The 18,422-nt window shown below is 35.8% G+C and overlaps 1 pseudogene; it reads right to left on the bottom strand.

The window, feature by feature from the left end:
- Positions 1-484: 484 nt before the first annotated feature.
- Positions 485-1,613, bottom strand: LOC149183758 (acyl-CoA-binding domain-containing protein 6 pseudogene; annotated as a pseudogene).
- Positions 1,614-18,422: the final 16,809 nt, after the last annotated feature.

The raw sequence follows: 18,422 nt of genomic DNA, 5'->3' as shown, positions 1-18,422 counted from the left end.
CTTGCAGACCCAGTATTTGGAATTCACCAAGGCATGGAAACAGTGAGAACAACGAGGATGCAAATTAATCGACATATGATGTCATTTAATCCCCTCGATGAGCATCTTAAGCTGCTTCATTACAAGATTATCCTTCTGAGAAACAGTCAAACACGTTCCTCTTCTGCAATTCCAGTTCTCTTCTTCCATCTTCATTTTAAATTCCTCCATCTTATCTGGAAGGAAATTTCCCTTACAGTATGGCAAACGAGCAGCTGTGGTGTTGCTCTTTCCCCAAAACTGGTTATAGATGTTTGTCAACTTTAGAACGATTCTCTCATTAATGGCCTTCATTCAATAAGATATACCTGTTGAGAGCTGGATCCGTCGATATCACCGTCGGGCATCCTCAATTTAAAGTGCCATGTGTTCATTACCCTGCTCTGATGCATGCCAAGTGTGCACGTTGCTGTCGTTCAATCATCACTGCAGAAACTTGACTTTCCTACGCATATATCATATTCCCCAAATCAAGAATCCATGCAGCCTCACTCTGTTCAACATCAAAATCTAGTATATGAACGTTCTGCTCATCCTTGAAGGCTTCACAAATCTCATCATTGTTTGAAGTAGACAGTAAACTCAGACCCTTGCTAGCAAGTGGCACTCGTCCTTGTACAGTGGTTACAACAGACCAGACAAGTGTAGACATATTCAAAACCATGGTCTCTGAGACACCACTTTTGTTATCACCTCCACCTACGATATACCAATTTTCACCAATTGAGACACCTGCATGCCCAGCTCGAGGGGTGGGCAAAGTGCCTTGGATTTTTTGGCTGTGACCATTCCATACTCTGCAAGTCAAGGACATGAAGACAATTGAAACATGTGGAATGAGAACTGCCACCAAAAATCAAAAGATACCGATTTGCGTGTACTGTAGCAGTGTGATCAGACCGTGGTGTTGGAGGCGTGCCCACAACTTCTACAGCATCCCAAGTCATCATTTCCAAGTCGAGAATATTTAGATCATTCAGAAGACTCCTCCTTGAATCTTCATCGCCAAACATAATTAAACTGGACCCTACGAGAGTGACAGATTGACCACCGCGTGCAATCGGAGGTTTTCCATATGACTTTAGTACACACCATGTACAGGATTCTGTGTCAAAGGATCGAACTGTTACAACGTCAGAAGGATCCTTTGTATGTCCAGCAACAGCTAGAATCTTGTTGCCCCATTGAATCAGGCAATGGCCAGCACAAGGAGATAAAAGTTCTTGAGAAGAGTCAGATGCCATCTTTGTATTCAGTTTGGACCATGTCAAAGATTTCAAATCGAACACCTGCATATCATTAAGGTAGCGCCCATTGTGATTTCCACCAAAGACATACATTTTCTCTTGCACTACTGCTGCTGCATGCTCATAGCGGGCTTTCGGTTGCCGACCAGTTACTGACAGTGAAACCCACTGGTCATAAACAACAACTGATCCCAAGCCTTCCAATATAACATCCTTATCTTGTGTCTCTACAAAACTTCAGTTGTCAATGGCAGTATCTTTAGGAACAGAAACAGAATTGTCGTGATGGGAAGCTGATTCCTTGGATGGTTTTTCCACTTCTACCATTTGCTAGGGTACTAAGAACCTTATAAGCTGACAACTGTTGATGCAAACCAAATGGATTTTGATAAACATGACAGCTAGGTAAGGTCTGCTATGGATTAGGACAAATCCCCGATTTCGCAGCGTAGCTAGTGCAAAATATGAATTATGCGCTACGAAATCACTTAAAACATGCTGCGCTGCGAAACTGATAGACAGGATTTATATGCCTTTGACAAACAATTGAACTGATGTGAAAAATTTAAATTTTTTTCTTGAGTGATAACACTATCCAAGCGATCAAGTTGCCGCTCAACAACATTGTTAGTTTTGGATGATTCAAGAAGGATTACATCTCTAGATACAACAAACTTTAATTGACTTCAAAATAGAGACGGTATGCTTTGGAGGTGTTTGAATACGCCAGGAAGATACACTTACGACTTCTTGCACCAAGTTTGTTTCTATGTACCTTTGGTATCAAGGCATAACATGTGGGACCAAAGACCCTGAGATGCTTTACCAAAGGAATGTGCCCATACCACATTTCATAAGGAGTCTTGTTTCTAATAGCATTATATGGACATCCATTCTTTACATATACAACACATAGAACTGCATCAGCCCAAAACATCAATTTTACATTTTGAAAAACATCATGGAGCGCACCATATTTAAGATTGTCCTATTCATTCTTTCAGCTACTCCATTCTGTTGGGGATTATAAGGCACATTTGTTTGATGTTTGATCCCATGTTGGTGAAGATAGTTTTCAAATTCATTTGAAGTGTATTATTTTCCATTATCAGTGTGAATAGAGCCAATATGAGATTGTGCATCATTTTCAATCCATGTATGAAAGTTCTTGAATGTTTGAAAAGCATCAGATTTGTTCTTCAATAAATAAACCCAACACATTCTGGTGTAGTCATCAATAAATATCATCATATATTTATTTCCATTTGTAGAAGGAACAGGCATTGGACCACATAAATCTGAATGAATGAGTTCAAGTTTTCTATGTGCTCTGGAATGTGAATCATGAAAAGATTGTTTGCTATGCTTTCCTAGAATGCAAGCATCACATTGCTTAAGTTTCCTAGGAATTGTAGGCAAACCAGTAACACCATTTTTCTTCAACAAGCAGAGGTTGTCATAGTTCAAGTGTCCAAATCTAGCATGCCATAATAAACTTGATGGAAATGTACCTTCTTCATAGTGAGAATTGTATGAGAGATTTTGTGCACGAGCAGAGGTGCCCTGCAACTTGAGAAGCCTTTGTTCTTCTATCCCCGTCATGGCAAGTGAGTGGTCTGATGCTTTTCTCACCTCAAGCTTGCCATCAAACATATGAATGGAGTGTCCTTGCTGGGCGATGTGGACCAAGGACAACAAGTTTCTCCTCAGCTGTGAGAGATAGAGAACATGATGCAGAAGAAAGTCTGGAAGACCACGTAATTTAAGCTTGATTGTGCCAAGCCCTGATGGCTTAAATTTTGATTTGTCTGCAAAGTATACTGCTCCATCAACATTGTTAGTAAATTCTTCCAAAAAATCTCTTCTAAAAGTCATGTGGCAAGTTGTTCTTGAATCAAGCAACCAATCATTTTTCCAAGAAGCAAGTGAAGCATTAAATAAGTATTCATTTACTCCAATATTACAGTATGCCACAACATAGTGAATGGATTCAGGTGCCTTACCTTTCTCTTTTCCATTAGTTTTACCTTTGGGTTGGTTTATTTCCTGCTCAATTTTGTCCCAAGGCAACTTGCATGTGGATGCATCATGTGATCCATCTCTTTTGCAGCGTATGCAGTGCAAATTTGACTTTTCTCCTTGAGAGTGTCTGCCCCCCCTGCCTCTGAAATTTCTTCCTCTTCCTCTTCGACCACCTCTTCCTCTGGAACAATCTTGAGCAGGATTCTTTTCTCTATGTGTAAGGCACACAACCTCTTTAGAAGATTGAGGCGTTATCTTCTTCCCAAAAGCTTTCTCTCTTTCAGCAATTTTTTTCACAAGGAAGTCAAAGGTAATATCTTTGAGGTTGCCATTTGCTTGCAATGACTCAAGATAATTTGAGTAAGTGGGATAAAGTGCCTTAAGAAAAGCTATCAGAGGAATATCTAGTTCAACATTAGTGACTTTGATATCATGCATAATATATTTTACTTCTGATGCAAGAGCAAGAGGATCATCATTTTGTAATTCAAGGGTGAACAATTTAATCATGAGTTGAACAACTTCAAGTGGAGAGTGTGAGTCATAGAGTTCCTTCAGTTTTTGTAAGGCTTCGAAAGCATTTGAAAATGGCGAAATATGGTGACTCACCTATTCATTTACTGATGCTGCAATCAACGCACAACCCTTGCTATTCTTATTTTCCTAAATGGCGAATTCCTTGTCTGAGGTAGGTTGTTTTGGTTCTTTGTCTCCGTCTCCAACACACACTCCTTTCCACAGCTCATTAAAAATGAGAGTGTGTTTGATTTTCCGCGACCATTCTGGATAGTTTTCCTTGCCCATGAGAACCACTCCCACAATAGATATTAATGAATGCATTTTAAAAATGTATTTATTGTAAAAAAAAATTACTTTTGCTGCCAATGTATAAAATTGTACTTCTGGTGGAGAAAAATATAGTTCTGGTGCAATTTTATTTTTTTTAAACAATTTCACTCTGATATATAGGACAGAGCTTTAGAGAACCATGGAACCTCGATCTAGAGAACTCCTGCAACGTACCAAATCAACCAAAAGCATCCAATCTGAATGCAAAGAGAGGAGTATTACCATAGGCATAAGATAGATAGGTGTGATGGAGGGCAACAATGCATAGGAGAACTGCCGCACTGTGTGAACGTTGCTGGGGAGAGCCAAATTTGCATATTGGGAGAGCTAATGATATAAGCAGAGGTGAGAGTTGTTGGCTGCGTATATGCGTGGGGATAACAGCGTATTCAATCAGGAAGGTATTAATGGTGGAAGGGTGTATTCAACTGCGTATATTTACAAAGGAAATCAAACATCGTTGATATATGGTATATGGTGGACAAAGATGGTATACGATGGCGTGGTATTAACGCTATCAACGTAATGGACCAGCGATAATGAGCAATGGTATACGTTTGCAGTGGAGTAATGGTATGCATTTACAATGGAGTATTACGTAAGAAACCAGAGTCGATGGTAAGAGCGTTGTATGGCGGGGAGTTCGGAGTTGTATGGATAGTAATATATTATGTAGGCGGTGGATTTAAAATTTATTGTAATAAAAACATATTACATCTTGGAGGTGAGGCATATACATGCCTGGCAACATAGTACTCACTGGATTCGGGTATTAAAAGTGAGAAGCGAAGTTCCCCAACATAATACGAATCATCATTTAGTGGTATATGCTGAGCTTACACACAAACACAATTGAATCTTGAATAGTAGTCGCACAGCATCAGTCCAGGCGGCGCTACCACACCATTAACTTATGGCCAGAGAACACTAAGAGTCATTTGGACCGGTCAATGGAAATGCTGCTCTCTCGGCCCTCTGTTGCACAGTTGAACTCCCTCCAGTGCATTCAATAATGCATGAAATTTCACAGGGATATGACAAAGATGTTAGTCTGCAAAGGACCCAGAACATAGGTAGAATGAGAGTTACAAAGTAGAGAGCGAATCCAAAAATGGCGATGAGTCTAATACCATGTTAGACCAAGAGCTAACTCCTCAAATGTAATTATCTTCTTCATTCGGGTTGTTCATTATTATATACAAGAGCGAATGACTGTTCAATTCCTCTCCCGATGACTCTCCATTTCTCTATTATTTATTTACATTAATTACAGTTGTTCACCCAATCCCTACGATTAGGTGTCAACAAAATTTAACATGAGGGTTGTTGAATAATAAAGGGCACCACCTAATTCTGAAAGTCTGAGGTGATAAAACTACCATGCGATCAATTTCCACACATACAAAGCCACGAACATGTTCCAATTCCCCTCCAAAACACTCACACAAAACACCTGATATAAAATTTCTTATCTCTACATATCCATTCATTTAATGTGGTAAGCAGTGACAGTCACATTACTTCTATTATTGATCATGGACTTAGATTGGCCAAACATTTATTGGATCTCAATGCTAGGTTGATATAGGGTTATATCTCTACCTATCCAGTCATCAAAAAATTATAAAGATGCATGGCCAATACATAGAAGTAATCATTAGATTTTTTATTTATACAAAAGATAATTAATCATACAATAATAAAGCCAGAAATGTAAAATGTATTTAAAAAAAATGTTATTCACATGAAATCTCCCAATGTATAACTTGTGATTTTGGTGTTCTACACAAAAGACATGAATTCTATGTTCAAGTATCAATCTAGTGGATTTGAGGAAATATATTATAATCAAGGATTATATTTTGAAGTAAGTTATATATACTGCAAGTTTTGTCAAATTTTGGGGCTTTTTTGGAAGGTATTCACCTTCAAATACCCATATATGCTTAGCATCGGTTGTATTACTCTTTAGAGAATAATTTCAGTTCATGAGTTTGTAGATGATACTGAAGATGGAAGAAAATCATAATGTAACTCTCAATATATAGCTATAATCTCCCTTTAATTTTTGCAATTAATGTAAATTTTTGTCTAATTTTGAGGCTTTGTTGGAAGATATTCACCCCAAAGACCCATACATTCTTAGTATCGGTTGTATTCCTCTTCATAGAATAATTTTAGTTCATGAATTTGTAGATAATACTAAATATAGAAGAAAGTCATAATGTAACTCCCAATATATAACTATAATCTCCTCTTAAATTTTGCAATATATATATAAAATAATTTATTAAAATTTACATTTAAAAAACATTTATATACACATTTTATATATTGGTACACAACTTTTAGAATTTGATTAAACTTTTTATATAAATAATAATACTATAATTTCAATACCAACTTTGCTACTAGCAATTATGACCTTCCTCCTTAACTTTTCATGTGTCAGGTAAATTATGGAATTATGACTAGCAAAAATATAAAAAGAATGTTAAATTTGGATAAATATTTATAAATATAGCCTTACATGTTTATGGCAATAACATGGTGAATCATCAATTCTATGCCGCTTATTGTTTCTCAAATAATTTTTTTTTAATAATTGATTAATACGTTTGTTATATTTTAAAGTAAATAAATACAAAATGTGTTGTATAAAATATTATGTTTTTTTTTTTATTTAATTATTTTATGTTAAAAATATTGTGATATATCTAATAATTATAATAGTAGTGCACAAAGTCAATTTCATTTTATAAAAAACGATCCTAATTATCAAATCCATTACTATAAAATAAAAAGTATTTTTTAACATTGAACAAATAATAAATTCATTTTTTTTTTTTTTTTATATATTATGAATTTAAATCTAAAAATATTTTTAATATAACAATTTTATTTAAACAAAGATAGGTCTAATTAATAGAAATAATAGCTAAAGAGTTGTATTTTTATTTTTTGAGAAAATAATATTAAATTATTTTTATATATTATGAATTTAAATTCAAAAATATTTTTAATATAATAATTTTATTTAAACATTTTATATATATATATATATATATTTTGATTTAATATCGATGTTAATTGATTGGAAATTAATTAAATGGGATAAAAATATGAATAAGAGATATAAATAAATTTAAGGTTAATTTAAAAATACAATCATAGATAATGATTATATTAAACATTTTATAGGGGAGAAGATAATACATCATAAATATCATTTAGTATTTGCATGGCAATTTAATTCACCACATAATAGAGCCAACAACTATTGTTTGGATCTCTATTTTGGGAATCGATACAATCCATAGAAGAGTCGTGGTCTATTAGGTGGTAGACCCAACACCCATAGTTTGGCTCTCTTGCAAAAGATGAACACACCAACTACTCCCCAAATTCCAATTCCAAATCCAATTCCCAATGCCATTAATGACATCTTGTCATCTAGATGCTCCAGCCATCCCACTTTAATATGGGTACTACTACTATTATTGTGATTTTCTCTCCCTGGGTTTTCCTTTCCATTACATGAATCTAAAGGACACCCATATAAGCATTTATTCCTTTGAAATGATGTTGCACTGAATGTGGAAAATTGTGTTCCTCCAGGGATTGGCCCACAAAGGTTATTAGATGAAACATCAAGAACAGCCAAACTATATAGTTTAGAGAGCTCTTCAGGAATGTGTCCACTCAAATTATTCTTGCTCAAGTCTAACTGCTCCAAAGTAGATATGTTACTGAGAGATGTTGGGATTGGCCCTTCCAACTGGTTGCCAGATAAATTTAGCAATCGCAAGCCACTCAAAGTTCCTATGCTTGGAGGTATTTGTCCAATAAGATTATTGTTGGACAAATCAAATATAGTGTTTTTATCTGACAAGTATGATAGAGTATATTCACTTCCTTTGATGTCAACTGGCATTTCTTCATCTTCATGACTATCAGGTAATGAATTATTGTTTACAAACCCTGCAAGTCTTTCAAAATGTAATGGCATTCTTCCAGTGAATTTATTATTGGATAAATCCAAGATAGACAATTGGGTGAAATTTGTTACCCATTCAGGAATGTCACCATGGAAATTATTGTACCCAAAGTTTAAAAATTCCAAGCCAACAAAAAAGGTGAAGTAATAAGGAAGTTTTCCTATCAAATTATTTCTCCTCAAATCCAATAACTTAATCTGGGTGCAATTAGACAAAGATATTGGAAGAGTCCCAGAGAAATTATTAGTATGAGCAGAAAAATATGATAAAGAGATGCAATTGCCAATAATTTTAGGAATTGATCCTTGAAAGTTATTCTTTGACAAATCTAAATATTTAAGAGAAACTAAACCACTAAAACTATTAGGTATATTGCCAAAAATATTATTATTATATATATCTAAAACCTTGAAAGCATTTAGTTTGCCTATGCTAGGTGGAAGAGGTCCAATTAAATGGTTGTTTGATAAAGAAAGAAACTGCAATGACATATTGGCGTCGGGAATACTGGGAATGGTGCCTATAAGGTCATTATTGTCTAAGTACAAGTAATATAGCTGAGAACAATTGAATAGGGTGGGAGGGATGTTGCCCCCTAGTGAGTTGTGGGATAAATCAATGGAAGATTGCGGAAAACTACCTAGCGTGGGAGGGATGTTGCCACTTAGTGAGTTGTGGGATAAATCAATGGAATCAACTGGCCGAGAACAATTGAACAGCGTGGAAAGAATGTTGCCACTTAGTGAGTTGTGAGATAAATCAATGAAAGATATGAAACCGATTCCTGAAGGGATTGGACCACTCAATTTGTTTCCCCTACCTGATAATCTTTGGAGTGAAGTGCAGTTGCTAATCCAAGCTGGAATGCTTCCACTTATACTATTGTCATTGAACAAGAGTGTTTCCAACCTGACCAGGCGACCCAATTCCCATGGGATTGGACCACTCAAATTGTTGCCGCTAATATCCAGTTCTGTAAGTGAAGTGCAGTTGCCCAGAAAAGTTGGGATGCTTCCATTCAGATCTATGCCATCCAACCAGAGAGATTCCAACTGGACCAGACAGCCGAGTTCTGGTGGGATTTGACCACTCAAAGCATTGTCCCCCAATTCGAGATGTTCCAGCTGGACCAGACGACCGAGTTCTGGTGGGATTTGACCACTCAAAGCATTAGAAGTGAGGTCAAGTATTCCTAGCGCTTTTAGCTGCCCAAACTCGGGTGGAATTCTTCCACTGAAATAATTAACGGAAAGATCTAAAGTCCGCAACAGAGAGAGGTTGCCAATAGACGGGGATATCGTACCATTCAACCAGGACTGAGAGAGTGAAATTGCAACTACTCGTTTCGTGTTTGGTGTGCACGAAATTCCGTTCCAGCGGCAGACGTTATGTGAGTTATGGGTCGTCCAGTTGGAGAGCCATCCAAGTGGATCGTATATGACGCCCCTTTTGAAGCTCAGAAGCGCCTCCACGTCCCTTTTATGGCCATACTGATCGGCCATGGGGGAAGAGGGTTCCCCCGTCATATGAGCTTCTGTATGAGTATGGTAATGAAGAAAGCACACAAACATGGTGATGAGCAGAACAATAGATTTATGATCCATTTCTCTCTCTCCAACTTCTTTCAAAGCCAAAGGCTGTGAGTGTTGTTGTGAATCACCATGTATTTATAATCACAGCAGCCTGTGTGTGAAAACTGTAATGCAATGAGAAAATTCAGAGAAAAGAGAAAATGGCTGTGTAGTCAAGCCGGTGAAGAAAGTGGTGGAAAATGTTAATTGGAATTGGAATTTTGTGTGATGCACATAAATGCAATTCTACATGCTCAGAGAAGCAATGGAGAAATGGACGGTTGATTTGGGAAAATAAAAAATTGTTGCACCGGGAAAAATGGGCCTATTGATCTTGACTCGGAAAAAGGAGAATGGAGACCGAAAAATCTTCCAGATATTGATAGAAATTTAACCGTGTAGACACGCAAGGATCTTGACTCGGAAAAAGGAGAATGGAGACCTAAAAATCTTCCAGATATTGATAGAAATTTAACCGTGTAGACACGCAAGGAAAAACAGAGAGAAATGGATGTATTGATTGATTTGATTTTGGAAAAAAAGAAAGTGGGAAACTGGAAATAAAAGTCGGAAAAGGAGAAGAGAAATGGGCCATTCGACTTTCACACGGGAAAATTGTTGCACCGGAAAATCATTCGAGCTTCATTCAAATTTTGTAACCTGGAAAAATGGGACTATTCATCTTGACTGGTAAAAAGGAGAATGGAGACCGAAAAATCTTCCAGATATTGATACAAAACAGAAAGAAATGAACGTCATGATTGATTTGATTTTGGAAAAAAAGAAAGTGGAAACTGGAAAATGGGCATTCGACTTTGAAATTTAATAGAATTTATCAATGGAAATTTAATAGAATTTTCCATTAAAGAAATTTAATGGTGTAGATGTGGAACAAAGAATAGAAAAGGGTAAGAAAAATAAATTTATTGACTTGACTTGAGGGTAAACAGAGTATGGAACCGCAAATTGAGGGAAAAGACAAAATGCAAAAAGATAAATTGACGGATGGGAAAGCCAACAAAAATGAAATGATTTGAGTTGGAAAGCAAAGAGAAAATTCAGGGAAAGGGAAATTGTATTGACTTGACTCAGTGGGGGCAACGGAGTGAAGAAAGTGGCAATAAAGTTAGTGGGAACTTTCTGTAATTCATATAAAATTCCAATTCTACATATATAATTCCAATTCCACATATTTGAGAAAAAAAAAAAGTGAAATGGGCGTCTCGACTTGACCGAGAAAATGAAGAGTGGAGAACGGAAATTTTGTTGAGTCCATAGAAATTCAATCGTTTGAGTTTTGTTTGGTTGATATAAATTCATTACGTGACGTGGAAGACAAAGACGGGGAAGTTATATTTTGATTTTGCATATTTTCTTTGTAACTTGATATAAAGTATTTTAAATCCGTTTTAAATTTTTAGTTCTATCAATTTAAATTTATAAACATTTATATCACTACAATATTCTTTTCTATTTTTTTCGTTTTAGAGTTAATTTAAAATTTTGTTATAAAATAAAATTAAGATAAAATATTTTGATTTTGAAATGAGTTATGGTTTTTGGGAAAGTGGTATTGATAAGCCCATGGTATTGTAACAAAGCCTATTAAGTTAAGTTAATAATATCCATGAAAAAATGAGGGTGAATATCTATGGTTAAGAACCTTGTTTATTGTAAGTTTATTGTAACTAGCAATTGCCCCTAAAGGTGCAAAGGTACACCGAAGGAATAGAAGATTTGGGAAGATCATCTCGTGACTCACTCCAATGCAAGCATCGTTAATAGTTTCTATGAGTGGAGCAAGATTGCTTCTCGATAAGAATATGTAGTTGACAGATATGTAAAGCTACTCAGAGACATTAGAAAGGGGCATACAAATATATGAACAAGACTCAACCCCTGTTAGATTTTAACAACCGATGAGCAGAATTACGCTACTATTAGGATTGAAGAAGGCATTTTCAGTATTCAGAAAGACGTCATCGTCAATTCCTTCGATATAGTCCAGAGCTAGAGCAAGAGGAATGGGAACGACAACAGAGGTGGAACTGGAGTAGAGTGACGTTCTTCTAGAAGTGGAAAGAGGGACGCTCTTCTAGAAAAAGAAATCTAATTTAGTTAATCATTTTCTCGTTAAGTTCATTTCTGTGCTAATTTTGAACTTCCAGGTTCTTAGTATTGTAAATATGGGAACTGTGATAATATAAAAGTCCTTTTAGAAGAGAAAAAAGAAATTCAAGTGAAATAGGTAGCACATCTCACCTGTGGTGAAATAACTAGGTTATAATGTTTACTTGATCCAGATTGGATCATTATATTTTTTGTCATCCATCTCGATGCATTTGGAGTGGAAGAAAGTGGAGGAATAAGCTCATGGAACTGTTTTCACTGGCGGGACCCAATTTGGCAAAACGAGGTTTGAAACCTTCAGGGAGCATATTGAAGCAAAAAAAGAGTTTTTTGGGGGTAAAAATTTATCTCTTTAGCACAACAACATTTCATGTTATTTTACATTCAAAGATTTTTCCAACAGTGCAAGAAGCATGTCAATCAGAGTCTGTATGCAAAATTTATGCCACTAAGAAGTTAACCTTCCTGTTTTCACACCTATAGTTCGGGAGGATGTCGTGTCAACCCCCATTATTCATGGAAAAGGGGCTAGCCACGTGATTATGATGTAAAATACTCTAGAAGAGTCTATATTGTAGCTCTACTTAAGAGTTGATGTAGTCAAAATTAACCACTAGTAGGCTATCGAGTTGTGTTATAACCAAGTCACTAGGAGGAAGAGGCATTCCATTCTTTCGAGAGAATTTTGTTCCATAGTTGAGCAAAGATAGTCAGGAGAGATAGGAGGTAGAGAACACAGAGAGGATCTGTGCACTGTAGCAGCCCATGGGCCACAAGCATTACTTCTTTGTACATGCAACCATATTTCTAGACAGAGAAAGAGAGCAAAGCTACCTCACCTTCCAGCTAGGTTTTCTCCCGAAAGGGTTTCCTAGAGATCATATCTTGTGTGTGTGTGTTTATTTTGTCATTATCTACTTTTCTTCATAATTTTCATTAGCATGCATGCACTAATTATAGTTAAATCTACATATATTAAAGTTTAATAAAACTATAATAATGTAGAATCTCATATTTTTAATATAGTAATATCATATTTGTTGTGACGAAATGTCGAGTGGAATATCCACGACAGTTTACAGATCATTACTTGTCTCCTCCTCTAAGAGGGAGCATTCCCTTGCCTTGTCTTTTTAATCTATCTATTATTTGCTAGTTTCATGCACTTTATGGCAGAGCCTCCCATATTTAACTATAAAATTCAACCTCGATCATTATTTCCTAAAGGTGTAACTAAACTTTAGAGTTTAGGATATCAAAAACTTTAAGTAAAATTGTGTAATAATAAACCAAAATTTTTAATTTTATAATTATTCTCCAATTTGAAGCATTGGGCAAAACTCTTTAGGTTTAAGCAGGCTTTCATCAAAACAAACTTAGACTCTACATGGAATAAGCAGGCTTCCATCCAAACAAATGTAGACTCTACATGGAAAAATGTTCAGAACCCCAAACACTTAACTTCACATAAGACGACTGATAGATGGATTTTTCGTACTCAGACCACATAACCCCTTCTCAATTGACCATCGATCAAAGTGATGTTTTTGGCACCCAATTGAAGACCTTCGTTTGACTATCGATCAAAGTGACGTGATTGGAACCATGTGCATGTTGTGGTTGATATTTTATTCATATAAAATATTGGGATACAATGACATCACCAGATTCAAACTCACAACCTTTTGTATGTTTATTAAGGTTTATTATTTTATCATATGTTTACATCCAACAAAGGTATTTTTCTGTAATTTTCATCTGTATCTCAATGTTGGTGACATGTTCTACTTATCTAAATTCCATATTTAAAACTTCTAACTTTAACTTTTGCAATAGAGTAATATTTTCTCAAAGCAACACTAAGGTTGAATAGAGAAGCCACAATTGAATATGAGCATTGAATAAGTATATGCTAGTGACTTTGTTGATCGAATAAGTATACACCTCTAACTTTTCTCATTGAATAAGTTACACACCCGTGAATTTGTTGATCAATTAAGTATATGCCTTTGACTTGGTCATGAATAAGTTATACACTAGTGGTTATTGATCGATTAAGTATATGCCTTTGACTTGGACATGAATAAGTTATACACTATTGGTCATGAATAACTTTTCCTTAGATAGTTATTAGGTGAATATATCAACGACATGTTCATCTGTTCAATAGTACTCAATCTCTATCACTCCATGTTGAACCAAATCCAAAAAAAAATGATATTGAATATCTACATGCGTGGTATTCTTATGAAAAAATTGATTCTTGGTAATCTAAATAGCACTATTACATAACAATTGAATGGATTGCTCTTGTTGCTCATGTAGATCCTCTAAAAAATTTCACAACTAAACTGCTTCACATGTTGTTGTTGTTGTCGCTTTATACTTTGCTTCTACTGTGGAGAGCGAAATTGTGGGTTGCCTGTTAGTACTCCAAGCAAATGTTGTTGAACCCATACTAAAATAATACCCTGAAGTTGAGTTCATGTCATCCATGCATCCAACCCTATCTGAATTTGTATAACCAATCAACTTGAAATCTTCTATAGATCTATATACCAAACCATATCCAACTATTCCACGTATATATCTTGAAATCATCTTTGCTACTTTCTGATGCAATTCGTTGGGTTCTGTCATAAATATTAATACCATACTAACCACAAAAGAAATATTTGGTTTATTTGTAGTTAAGTAGATCAACTTCCAACCAATTGATAAGACAAAGTAACATCAATTGAACTGGAATCATCATGTCCATATAACTTCAACCCAACTTCCAAAGGAGTTACTACTGGCTTGCACCACAACATTCTGAACCTCTTCGAAATGTCCCAAATATACTTAGCTTGTGACATGAAAATACCATCCTCCTTCTACCAAACTTCAATACCAAAGAAATAATGCAACCCACCAAGATCTGTCATCTCAAACCCATCAATCATATGTGACTTAAAATTTTGAAATAGTTCATCATTGTTCCCTATGTAGATCAAATTATCAACATATAAGATAACTATCAAAATGTCCTGTCCTGACTGAAATATATAGAGATTGGGATTAGATAAAATTTTAACTAAGCCATGATCCTAAAAATACTTATCAATTCTGGAATACCATGCCCTTGGTATAAGTCCTTCTTCGACTTATAAACATAATCTTCTTTTCCTGGCACTTCAAAACCCTCAAGCTACTCCACATAAATTTCTTCATCCACATAACCATTTAGAAAAGTTTATTTAACATCCATCTGAAATATTGGCCATTTATATTATGTAACTAATGCAAGAACCATCCTGATTGTATCCAATTTTTCCACAGGAGAGTCTCAGTGTAATCAATGTCTTCTTTATGTGCATATCCCATTGCAACTAAACGAGTCTTATACTTATCAATTGTGCCATCATATTTATACTTGGTTTTATAAATCCACGTAGTGCCAATTAAATATTTTCCCTTTAGTAAATTGACTAAGTCCCATGCATCATTTGTCACCAAGGCATTCAATTTTTCTTCCATATCTTCATTCAATTCCTTATTTCTTGATTCTTCTGCATAATTATGTGGTTCATCCATTTTCATTACCTATGCCATAAGTGCATAATTTATTAGAGAACTTTGGGATCTAGTAATCCTTCTTTCAAAATTTCTATCCAACATGTTGCTTTCTAAATGTATCATTTCAAGCCACTTAGGCTTCTTCTGAACTTCATCCATCTTTAATGACTTAGAATTTGATTCATCACCAATATTCATTGTATCTTTCTTCTATTCAAATTGTACATGTTCTGGCTGGTAGATTCCCTGCTCATCAAACACAACATCTCTACTTATTATCACCCTCCTTTCTTCGTGATCAAATAGCCTATAACTTCTTGTTTCAATATTGTAGCCAATAAATATACACTTCACACTATTATCATCCAATTTCTTCCTCTTTTCCTTACAAACATGTGCATATGTAGTACAACCAAAATCTTTCATATGTGCAACACTTGGTTTATATCCTCACCATGCTTCTTCTGGAGTCAAATTCAACACTGCCTTTGTAGGACATTGGTTAAGAGTGTATATTGTTGTGTGTATGCTTCAACCCAAAACTCATTTCCAAGAGACTTAGTTTTTAACATGCTCTTAGCCATTTCAACTATGGTCCTATTTTTTCTTTCTGCAACACCATTTTATTGAGGAGAGTATGAATTGGTAAACTCTCATTGTATTCCATTCTTCATGCAATAACTAAAAAAATCATTTGACTTGTATTCTCCTCCATTATTTGTTCTTAGGGTGAGAATTTTCAAACCACTTTGATTTCCAACTAATATAGAAATTATGGTGTAGAATTGTAACTGCTCATGAAATTTTAATCTAAATCACAAGACACAATCCTACTCCACTACTCTATGGAATTAAATTCACAATTTAGAACATCGATCACAAACATGCAAAGAGAAATAACACACATGCACACAATATTTTCCCAGGGGAAAGCAATTTGCTAAAAACCCCTTTTCTTACTTGCATTAATCTAATGAATAGAGATGTATTACAATTTCTTGCTCAGACTGAGCAGAACCTGCATGTAAATAACCTATCTCTTTTCTCACTAAGAAGTTGTGACCCAGACTTAGTCAATTTCTGCCTCTGCTTGAGCCCCTATTTCCTTGCGCAATTCCTCAGGAAATTAGGCCCCTATTATTTAGGAATTTCCTCCAAAATGATTGCACAATTCCCAAGGTTGATCATTTGACTGCATGCAACACCTGCACACTCAAGACTAGTCTACAACTGATGTTACACTGCCTTAGAATCTCCACCAAAGTTGGGGAACTCAAATTATCTGCATGCACTAGCTATTTTGCATTGATTGATCAGTTAATTGGATGATCACTGAGTTAGACTGAAGTCTCACTGCACAACTGACCTTCCACTAGTTCCTCCAACAGTTAGAACTAGTTTAACTAAAAACAAATTGAAATATCTGACCTTGATTGCTACAAATTAGCAATCACACATGTTTAACTGAACTCCAACTCCTGTAACTCAAATTTACTGAGATAACTGAGTGACAAGAGCCATGTCACATCAGTTAACTACATCCAAGTTGTCTACTAAAGTGGAAATTCAAATTTTCTCAATTTGATCAAGGAAAAATCAAATTGAGACTTTCTTGCTACATTTTTCAATACTCCCTCTCAGCAAGAAAGGGATTATCAACCACCCCTATCCTGCACCTGTGGAACTCAAACTTCCCTCTTGACAAGGCCTTTGTCAAAATGTTAGCATCTTTTTCCTCTATTGGAATGTATTGTAGCAACATTATCTTCCTTTGCACACAGTCCCGTAAATGGTGATATTGGATATCTATATGCTTGGATCGACCATGAAATATTGGATTCTCAGAGAGCTTGATGCAACTCTGATTATCATAATATATCATAGTTGGATCCATCATCTAACCAAACAGTCCCACAAGTATCTTTCTCATCCAAATCACCTAACATGTTGCTTGACCTGCAACCATGTATTCTACTTCTGTTGAGCTGAGTGCCACAGATATTTGCTTCCTGCTGTACCAGGAGACTGCTGCAGACCCAACACTGAAAATTCCACCTAATGTACTCTTTTGGTCAGATGGAATCCCTACCCAATCTGCATTTGTGAAGCCACAAAGTTTCACTCTCTCTATCCATTTATACTATAATCCATACTGAGTAGTGCCTCTGAGGTACCGTAAAACATGCTTAGTTTCCTTCCAATATAATTTGGTTGGCCTAACCATAGCTTGGCTCAACTGGTTGACTACATAGCACATATCTGGTCGCATGTTCACAAGATACATCAGTGAACCCACTAGCTTCTGATAAATGGTAGCATCCACCTCTTCAATTGAAGTGGCATCCTCCTTCCTCGAGTTGGTCGCTAGAGGTGTCTCCATGGATTTGCAACTCTCCATGTGGAATATCTGTAGTATCTCATTTTCATACTTTCCTTGAGACACAAACAGTTCCCCATCTCCTTGCCATACTTCCAACCCAAGGAAGTAGTGCATGAGACCCATGTCCTTTATTTCAAATTCCCATCTGATTAGTTTCTCATCAAAAGTTAAAATCAAATCATCAACATATAAGACAATAATAAGCAATTTACCTTCTACCAAGGTATGATATAGGTTCACATCCGCTTCACTTTTGGTGAAGCCCAAACCGGTGAGATAACTATCAATCCTGGTGTACCAAGCACGAGGTGCTTGTTTGAGATCATACAACGCTCACTTGAGTCTACACACATGAGACTCCCAATCAAATGTCTCAAAACCTTCTGGTTTCTCAATGTACACCTCCTCCTCAATAACCCCATTGAGGAATGTTGTTTTTACATCCATCTAGTGGATCTTCCACCCCATCTACGTAGCCAGTACAAGAATTGAGCTAATGGATGAATACCTTGCTCTAGGAGAAAAGGTTTCCTCATAGTTGATTCCCTCAACTTGAGAGAATCCTTTGGCCACAAATTTGGCCTTATACTTCTATATTCTTCCATCTACTACATGATTTACTTTGAAG

The sequence above is a fragment of the Pinus tabuliformis genome, chromosome 3_2, assembly GCF_031772625.1.
Source record: "Pinus tabuliformis cultivar Carrire ecotype Pingquan chromosome 3_2, CPIR1, whole genome shotgun sequence".
Classification (NCBI taxonomy): domain Eukaryota; kingdom Viridiplantae; phylum Streptophyta; class Pinopsida; order Pinales; family Pinaceae; genus Pinus; species Pinus tabuliformis.
Note: the sequence above shows the minus strand (reverse complement) of the source record. Positions and strands in the feature narration are given on the sequence as shown.